We start from the raw sequence: 10,527 nt of genomic DNA, 5'->3' as shown, positions 1-10,527 counted from the left end.
GACCCGCCTTCCTCTGGGGGGCGCCAGAGAGCTTCCGGGGGGGGATTCACATTAATCTTTGTCGAGAAAAAAGAAGATCAAAAGATAAAACAATAGCAGTAAACTATGAAAGGATGAAGTCTATGATAGTGAGTAGTAATGTGATTACTCCGCAGCAGGCCGGCGCTGGGCCTGACAGCAGAGCCGTGTCTAACCCAATCAGCAGGCAGCAGAGGCATCGTGGGAGGGGTAATTAGCTCCCGGCCTCGTTAGCTGCCGCTAATGTCCAGAAACCTAGCCTGAACGCAGCCTCCTGATTGGCCGATGCGTTCTGCTGCTGCTGCCTTTGAACTGCAGCTGTGTGTGTGTGTGTGTGTGTGTGTCAGGAAAAGGGCCAGGTGTTAATCGGAGCAGACTCGTGACGCTGCGTGAGACAAATCAAACGGTATCAAAAGCTCGCCGGCACACCGAGGTTGACCTTGAGGGACACGTGACAAAGATTCTTCTTCTGGTTCCTTCAAGTTTTTCTCAACAAAACTCAGCCGTTGTTCTGTTTTGGCCCCAGGAGACTCCGGGAGACCCATCCAATATGGCCGCCGCTTCACTCTCCAGCCTCCTCCTGGGCTTCTACCTGCATTATGATGATGCCTCCATCCTCCACCCACCTCTACTATCCTCCACCCACCTCTACCATCCTCCACCCACCTCTACCATCCTCCACTCACCTACATCCTCCACCCATCTCTACCATCCTCCACCCACCTCTACCATCCTCCACCCATCTCTACCGTCCTCCACTCACCTATATCCTCCACCCATCTCTACCATCCTCCACTCACCTATATCCTCCACCCACCTCTACCATCCTCCACCCATCTCTACCGTCCTCCACTCACCTATATCCTCCACCCATCTCTACCATCCTACACTCACCTATATCCTCCACCCATCTCTACCATCCTCCACTCAGCTATATCCTCCACCCATCTCTACCATCCTCCACTTAACTATTTCCTCCACTAATCTCTCCCATTCTCCACCTCCACCTTCACAGCAGCTCCACCTTCACAGCATCCTCACGTTGTTCCAGATCCCCTGCAGGAAGGTTCAGGCCTCCAGGACCTGGAGGAGTACAGCAGCAGAAGAGAGGAGGTGACGGAGGAGAGGAGGTGACGGAGGAGCTGCAAGAACAAAGCTGAAGTCGAGGAGCAAAATCACAAACTGGGGAAAAACAAGTTTAGATTCACATGAAAGAACAGAGAGGAAGACAAATGACACCAACCAGAGAGAGAGAGAGAGAGAGAGAGAGAGAGAGAGAGAACAGAGACACAGGTCACACGCATGATTGTGTCTCAGTGTCGTTTTTCAGTCCAGAGCTGCAGTTAATGAATGAATTAATGACAACATGAAACACACGGCTCAGACCTCAGAGCTTCTCCTGCTGCTGCTGCTGCCGATGATGATGATGATGAAGATAACGACATGCTGCAGAGCACGTACCACACAGGTGTTCTGTAACACACACACACACACACTCTCACACACACACACACACACACACACACACACGCGCGATGATGGCTCTCTACGTTGCTGCCGTCGTTCCTGCCGTCACCAGCAGGGGGAGACATTCCTCTGACCCTTTGACCCCAGCTTGACCTCTTCTCCACCGCGCTGAGCAGGAGGTGAACACATGAACGTGGGCTCCTCCAGGAGGTGAACACATGAACGTGGGCTCCTGCAGGAGGTGAACACATGAACGTGGGCTCCTCCAGGAGGTGAACACATGAACGTGGGCTCCTCCAGGAGGTGAACACATGGACATGGGCTCCTGCGGGAGGTGAACACATGAACGTGGGCTCCTGCAGGAGGTGAACACATGAACGTGGGCTCCTCCAGGAGGTGAACACATGAGGGGCGGGAGGTGAACGCATGAACATGGGCTCCTCCAGGAGATGAACACATGAACGTGGGCTCCTCCAGGAGGTGAACACATGAACGTGGGTTCCTCCAGGAGGTGAACACATGAACATGGGCTCCTCCAGGAGGTGAACACATGAACATGGGCTCCTCCAGGAGGTGAACACATGAACTTGGGCTCCTCCAGGAGGTGAACACATGAGCGGCGGGAGGTGAACACATGAACGTGGGCTCCTCCAGGAGGTGAACACATGAGCGGCGGGAGGTGAACACATGAACTTGGGCTCCTCCAGGAGGTGAACACATGAGCGGCGGGAGGTGAACACATGAACGTGGGCTCCTCCAGGAGGTGAACACATGAACGTGGGCTCCTCCAGGAGGTGAACACATGAGCGGCGGGAGGTGAACACATGAACGTGGGCTCCTCCAGGAGGTGAACACATGAGCGGCGGGAGGTGAACACATGAACATGGGCTCCTCCAGGAGGTGAACACATGAACATGGGCTCCTACAGGAGGTGAACACATGAACATGGGCTCCTCCAGGAGGTGAACACATGAACGTGGGCTCCTCCAGGAGGTGAACACATGAACGTGGACTCTTCCATGAGGTGAACACATGAACGTGGGCTCCTCCAGGAGGTGAACACATGAGCGACGGGAGGTGAACGGTTCCTCTCCCTCTTAAATTGGATGTCAAAAATAACATCGTCTCATCCTGCGGCGGCACCTCAGAGCGAGACCCTGGGGACGGCCACGTGCACGCCCCCACGTGCACGCCTCCTCCACCTGCACAGGTCCCAGCAACCTCTGTAGTGCTGTGTGTGTGTGTGTGTGTGTGTGTGTGTGTGTGTGTGTGTGTGTGTGTGTGTGTGTGTGTGTGTGTGTGTGTGTGTGTGTGTGTGTGTGTGTGTGGGCTGCCGCTGTCTTTACGTAAAGCCTCCGTGGGAGGAAGCACTGCAGCGCTCCACGAAAGTGATGGAGGTGAAAAGCTGCAAAAATCCTCCTCATCCTCATCCTCATCCTCATCATCATCATCGTGCTCTTCTTCATCTCATGAGTTGATCGTGTGGCGATGACATCATCACTGAATCAAATAAAGCAAAATCAAACATTTAATCGATGAACGCGACCGTTTCCTGTTCTCCTCCTCACGTCTGGAGAACATCTGGAAGCAGCTCAAGTGGAACATCGGAGAGGTTCTGCAGATGTTCCCCCCGTGTGTGTGTGTGTGTGTGTGTGTGTGTGTGTGTGTGTGTGTGTGTGTGTGTGTGTGTGTGTGTGTGTGTGTGTGTGTGTGTGTGTGTGTCTGTGAGCTGCTGCTGAACATCGTCCCACTGAAGAGGCACCGAGTCTGAAGCTCCAGCAGGTGGATCCACCTCTCCTCCGCAGCCAATCAGAGGAGCGAGGAGGAGGAGAAGGGAGAGGAGGAGGAGGAGGAGGAAGAGGAGGAGGAGGCTCAGAGCTGAGATGAAAAGTAGAGAGGAGTGAGAGAAGCAGAGAACAGAGAGGAGAGAGGGTGGAGAGGAAGAGCAGCAGGTCAGACATCAGCATCAGGAGCATCAGGAGGAGCATCAGGAGGAGCAGCCGGAGGAAGAGGAGCAGGAGGAAGAGGAGCAGGAGGTGTGTCAGACCCAGAAACTTCCTGGTCGAGTGCAGATGCGAGACTCTTCAGGCTGCTGGGAGTCTCAGAGAGGAGCAGCTCCCTGCTGAGGAGGCGCAGCCAAAGTTTTTCAGCGTGAGGAGGTGTCACTGGGATGGACCCCCGCTGCTCCTCGTCCAGAACCCGCCTGTGAGAGGAGGAGGAGGAGGAGGAGGAGGAGAAGGAGGAGGAGGAGGAGGAGAAGGAGCAGCACCTTAACCAGGAGCTCATGGAGGAGGACGAGGTGCAGCGACGGGACGGAGGAGCAGAGGAGGTCTTCACCTCCTCCACCTCCACCTCCACCTCTTCTTCGGCCAGGTCCCACGGCGAGCCTCCGCTGGCAGCTCCTCCTGCGCCTCCTGCGCCTCCTGCATCCAGCTGTCAGCAGAACAGCAGGAGCTTCACCGGGCTGAGGATCTTTGGCAGGAGGTGAGTTTCTCCTCATTCAGCCTCCTGTTGCTCCTCAGGTCGAGGGGAGGGGGGGGGGGGGGGGGGTCGGGTGTCCTCCCCTCCTTTCAGTTTGTCTCTGAAAAATTTTTTTTATCATAAAAAAACAGTCAAAAGCTTTTAAATAATTTCAAACTGAACTTTAATAAAGAGAAATGGTTCCAATGATGAATCTTTTAAAATCACTTCTAAAAAGTTTATCTTTACTTTCAACTCGCTTTTATCTTCCATTCATTCATTTGAACTCCGTTTATCTTCTATGATCTCTGTCCGTCTCCTTGCGGTTTCGCCTGATCTTTGATCTTTGATCTCCGTGGAGGCGCTTTGTTCTCAAAAGGGCTAAATAAATAAAGTCATCATTGTATAACCAGGTCTGATCCCTTCCTGGGACGACGGTTCGATTCCCCGCGCTGATCCTCGGGCTCCGTTCTCCACCTCCTCTGCACAGGAAGTGATGTCACGGGAGCTAAAAGCGTCTCGTCAAACAATCCGAGCTCCAATTTTAACCCGCCGGTCGAAACCGTCGCGGCGACACGCGGTTTCTCACAACGGCGTCTTGCTCAAGGACGGCAGGTGGGAATTCAACCAGCAACCTCGGGATTAAGAGGCAGCCCCTTGAGCCACCGAGCCCGGAAGTAAAAATTGCACTTTCTTTCTTTTTTTTTTTAAGAGTTCCTGCGCTGAAATGAAAAGCCTGTTTACATGTAATTTGGGCTCCAGACGCACGTTTCCATGGAAACGCATCGTTGTAGTGATTTCGTTTACACGGCAACACCGACAATGTTGTAGTTAGAATGTGGGGCCACTAGGTGATGCTGTTGCTAGGTTATGTATTTGGCTGCTTGTATTTATTTATTGGTTTGTATGTATATATTTGACTAACTTCTTGTAAAAACTATTAACCCGAATTGCATGAAATCTTCGGGGATGATTTGTCATCATCCACGGATCAACACAATAGATTTTAGGACGTTAACGGCAAAAATGTTTTTGAATAAAACCCCCCAAAAAACTGTGTGGATGAGAGGAGATCAAAGAAGATCAGTGTCAGTTGCCATGGAGACGTGGCTTTTGCAAAAAACTGCTCACGTGAATGACATGACATTTTTCGGTATGATTTGTCTTCATCCAAGGACGGTCCCACTGAATATTGACAGCGACCGGGTCAAAGGTCAAAGGTCACAAAAAGGTCACGAACGTATGTTCGTCACGACGCCGTCAGTTTTCATACGGTCGATGTCAAGGCGAAAGCCAAAATGTGCAGTTTTCACTCCCGATCCTCTGGTTGGTCACATGATGCAGTCACATGACCCTGGTTAGCGGCTGGGGGTCAAAGGTCACACAGAAACAGTACAATGTATGAAAGTCCAGAACGACTGCTGGAAGGAGGGGGGGGGGGGTCGTCTCTCAGTCGGGAGGTTGCGTCTCTCTCTCTCTCTCTCCCTCTCTCTCTTCTTGGAGTTCTAAAGGAGTTATTTTCCAGCATGTCCCTGAACGCAGCACGAGGAATTTCCCGCCATCGTCGGCCTTCCTGTCAAGACAACCTGAACACCGCCGGCCAGTCATCTGCGGGCTCTGGTTACCATGGTAACGCCAGAGAATGGTCAGCAGGAGGTCAGATGGAGAACCCCTTGATGTCAGTTTACTTTTAACCTGGCGAGCCCGTTACTCCCGTTACTCCCATTACTCCCGTTACTCCCATTACTCCCGTTACTCCCGTTACTCCCATTACTCCCGTTACTCCCGGTACTCCCATTACTCCCGTTACTCCCGTTACTCCCGTGACTCTCGTTACTCCCGTTACTCCCCCCGGTGGACGTGATCCGTCATGACCGGGTGTTTGTGATCTTCATCACGGAGGCTGAGGTTGATCCTCAGGGTTCTCCAATTATAGCTGCTATTAACAGACCGGCGGCGCACTTCATTAAAAACGGTCATTTTTAGGGCGTGAGGGGAGGAGATTCATCCTACGACTCCCCGAGGAGGAGGAGGAGGAGGAGGAGGAGGAAGACTGCTCCTCCTCCTCCTCAGGTGAAACAGCTGAAGGGCATCAAAGGAGAACGTTGCCGTTCCTTCGTTTCTCTACACCGGTGTTTCCGCGAGATCTCGTCAGGTGTTCCGTGGGAAATTATCCAATTTCACATTTTTTTTCTAAAAAAACCTTTGCTCTCACAGTGTGTTGCAGAGTAATCATGTATAAATACTCTTCGCCACTAGAGGGCAGCACAGAACTTTGCCGGTGAAATGTAAAGTGACAGACGTCAGTGTGGTTCATCTCCACCTCCTGCTACCATCTTGTATCAAAGTACTGTGTCAGTGACAGTGATGGATACTGTGTCAGTGACAGTGATGGAGAAGTTTTTGAAAAGGAAGAATGTGAACCAGGATCTCAGCTCTTCATCCATCAGGTCCAGGTTTCACACTGAGGGAGGCACTATTAAAAAAAGTCCTTGCTTTCTGGATTTACTTGATTCCTGTTGATAAAACTTTGATGAGAAAGACTTTATATTGTTAATAGAGGCTACAGAGGTTCACATTTTAACATTTCCAGGTGGAGGTGATGTGGCTCCAGATTTTTCCAAAGAAAAAAGTGTCTCTAGGCTCAAAAAAGGTTGAAAAACACTGATCTACAGAACTGAAACGATCTCCAGACGGGAGCGTCAGCGCCGCCCGGAGGCGGAGCCTCAGATTAAAACACTTTAACACTGTGATTAATCTCAACGAGGTTTCAATCGTTTGACAGCGCGAGTTTAACCTGAACCAATTTAAACTTCACTAAACCACTGTCAGGTCTGATCCAGGCTCCGCCCCCGGTGACCTCTGGCAGGTGACGGGAAACACCTGCTGTGACGTCACTGAGGAGGAGGAGGAAGAGGAGGAGGAGGAGGAGGAGGAGGAGGAGGAGGAGAAGAGTGGGCTCAAGGTTCTGTGCCCTGAGTGCAGGCTGACAGGCAGAGCCACACCCGCGACCTCCTCACCTGCAGGGGGAGAGGAGGTGGGAGGAGGAAGGGGAGGAGTTCTGAGGAGGTGTGATGGGAGGAGGTGACGGGAGGAGCTGCTCCTCCGTCGCTCACCGTCCATGAAGGTCTGAGGCTCCGACTGGAACCAGGGCAGATGTTCGAGTTCAACGTGTGTGTGTGTGTGTGTGTGTGTGTGTGTGTGTGTGTGTGTGTGTGTGTGTGTGTGTGTGTGTGTGTGTGTGTGTGTGTGTGTGTGTGTGTGTGTGTGTGTGTGTGTTGCAGCAGTCATGACCCAGAGATTAGACAGACCCATTTTCTGAGCTATCTTTGTCACTCGCTGCCCTGTTTCTAAAAATAGTTCGGTCCAGGAGGAAGACTGGAGCTCTGAGGGAGGAAGAGGAGGAGGTGGAAGAGGAGGAAGTGGAAGAGGAGGAGGAAGAGGAGGAGGAGGAGGAAGAGGAGGAGGACTGAGTGTGTGAGGCGTTTAAGGACACAAACAGTTAGAAAGCGTGGAAGCAGAGAGCTGTGACGTCACAGACATAATTGTGCTGCAGAGAGTGTAATTGACCAGCAGAGGGCGGCCGAGGCAGGCTGACGGTACCTGGAGCCATCGAGATAGCGGGGAGGCGTTCAGTGACCAGAACACACACACACACACACACACACACACACACACACACACACACACACACACACACACACACACACACACACACACACACACACACACACACACACACACACACACACACACACACATAAAGAGTGACGAAACGTAGCTTACCTTTAAGAAACCGGACACTTGCATGTGTGTGAATTCATCTCAGGTGAGACGAGGCAAGGGGGGGGGGGGGGGTAGAGAGGAGGCAGGACGGGGGGGGGGGGGGGGGGGGGGGGAGCAGGTTAGATCTCCTTCTGATCTTTTAAACCTCTTCACTTTAATCTGAAACAGCAGAAGATGCGTTCAATGACCAGCTTGTCAGAGACAATACGTTTTGTCCCAGTCTGTTACAATCTGCCCCCGATCTGTTACAATCTGCCCCTGATTTGATACAATCTGCCCCCAGACTGAAAGAACGAGAAAATATCAATAAAATCACAACAGAAATCAGAACGAGAGGAGGAAGAGGAGGAGGAGGAGGAGGAGGAGGAGGAGGAGGAGGAGGAGGAGGAGGAAGAGGAGGAGGAGGAGGAGGGGAGGGGAAAAGGAGGAGAAGGAGGAAGAGGAGGAGGAGGAGGAAGAGGAGGAGGAAGAGGAAGAGGAGGAGGAAAAGGAGGAGGAGGAGGAGGAGGAAGAGGAGGAAGAGGAGGAGGAGGAGAAGCTCTAAAGTTTTTCTCCTTCAGTCAACTTTATCTTTCTTTCCTCACTCCCTTTATTCTCTCTCTCTCTCTCTGGACGAACAAGCGACATGACCACGGTGTCGGGGCGGAGCCTGGCCTCGGTCGCCATGGCGCCGCCTCAGTGCGTCTCCATGGCGACGGGTGAAGCGGCAGGCAGAATGTGAGTGTTTAACGAGCAGCGGATCATTAACATGAGGCCACTTCCTGTTTCCTTGAAGTGCTAATGAGGACGATCGAGGGACATCAGAGACACAGTCATCACAAGAGGACAAAGAGTCTAGCTCTTCATCCTCACCATCATCTTCATCATCTTCACCACCATCATCATCATCATCATCTTTAGCCAAATCATCATCACCATTATCGTCATCTTCAGCCTTATCATCATCATCACAATCTTCATCTTAATCATCGTCATCATCTTCAGGTTTATCATCATCATCATCATCATCATCATCATCATCTTCATCTTTATCATCACAATCTTCATCTTTATCATCATCATCATCATCATCATCATCACAGCCCACTCATAAATTAAAGCAGATGATCAAAGGTTAAAAATCAAGTCATTAACAAACAAAAGTATGATAAAAAAATTAACTATGTAAAAAAACTCAAATAACACACACACACACACACACACACACACACACACACACACACGCGCGCTGGCGCGCCTCGTGACGATTAAAAGCAGGAAATGAACTTTTTAATTAAAGTTCATTTAATAAAATAATAATTGAACATCTGATCAACTCATATACAAAGTCTCTCCCTCGCTCTCTTTCCCCCCCCCTCTCTCTCTCTGTCCCTCTCTTTCTTTCTCTCTGTCCCTCTCTCTCTTTCTCTCTCGCTCCCCCCCCCTCTCTCTCTCTCTCTCTCTCAGGTTTGTGACTCTCCTCCCCCTGTCTTTCTCTTTCTCCTCCTCCCTCTCTCAGTGTGTTCCTCCTCTCCGTGGGAGCAGCACTGACCTCCTCTTCTCAGGTTGTATGACTCTGAGCTTCCTCCTCCTCCTCCTCCTCCTCCTCCTCCTCCTCCTCCTCCTCTTCCTCCTCCTCCTCCTCCTCCTCCTCCTCTCATTTCATCTTCTCTGATTGTAAAAGGTCTTTCTGTTCCGAGCTTTAGCTTCGTCCTCCTCTGAACTCTGACCCAGATCACCTGCTGATCACCTGTTAGTTACTGCTGGTCACCGGTAGTTACTTTGAGTTACTTCATGCTACTGCTGCTGCTGTGTGTGTGTGTGTGTGTGTGTGTGTGTGTGTGTGTGTGTGTGTGTGTGTGTGTGTGTGTGTGTGTGTGTGTGTGTGTGTGTGTGTGTGTGTGTGTGTGTGTTTAGTGTTGTCTAACAGAATCAGTGTGATCAGACTGACGTCTGGGATTCTGCTGCACATTTCAGCTTCTGCAATCAGAAATCCAGGAGGAAACGAACCACTCAGTCACGTTTTCTCATTTAAGGACACAAGACAGTTTGTTTTTTTGTTTTTGTTTGTTTTTGTTTACAGAGTTTTCAGCTTTGGTCTGTGAATCATCAGCAACTTGGCTCATGATGTCATTTTACTGTTCCTGAACCTCCTGATACTGGAGGCTGTTTGCTCTCCTGGCATCATGTAGATGGTGGGTGGAGGAGGGGTGGAGGAGAGGAGGGGGTGGAGGAGGGGTGGAGGAGAGGAGGAGAGGTGGAGGAGGGGTGGAGGAGAGGTGGAGGAGATGTGGAGGATGGGTGGATGAGAGGTGGAGGAGGAGAGGTGGAGGAGAGGTGGAGGGGGAGTGGAGGAGAGGTGGAGGAGAGGGGGAGGAGGAGAGGTGGAGGAGGGGTGGAGGAGAGGTGGAGGAGATGTGGAGGATGGGTGGATGAGAGGTGGAGGAGGAGAGGTGGAGGAGAGTGGAGGGGGAGTGGAGGAGAGGTGGAGGAGAGGGGGAGGAGGAGAGGTGGAGGAAGGGTGGAGGAGGAGAGGTGGAGGAGGGGTGGAGGAGAGGTGGATGAGAGGTGGAGGAGGGGTGGAGGAGAGGTGGAGGTGAGGTGGAGGAGGGGTGTAGGAGAGGTGTAGGAGAGGTGGAGGAGGGGTGTAGGAGAGGTGTAGGAGAGGTGGAGGAGGGGTGTAGGAGAGGTGTAGGAGAGGTGGAGGAGAGGTGGAGGAGGGGTGGAGGAGAGGAGGAGGAGGAGAGGTGGAGGAGAGGTGGAGGAGGAGAGGTGGAGAGGTGGAGGAGGGGTGGAGGAGGGGTGGAGGAGAGGTGG

This window comes from Blennius ocellaris (genome assembly GCF_963422515.1).
Source record: "Blennius ocellaris genome assembly, chromosome: 11".
In the NCBI taxonomy this organism is placed as follows: Eukaryota; Metazoa; Chordata; class Actinopteri; order Blenniiformes; family Blenniidae; genus Blennius; species Blennius ocellaris.
The sequence above is the reverse complement of the archived record's forward strand: the minus strand, read 5'-3'. Positions refer to the sequence as shown.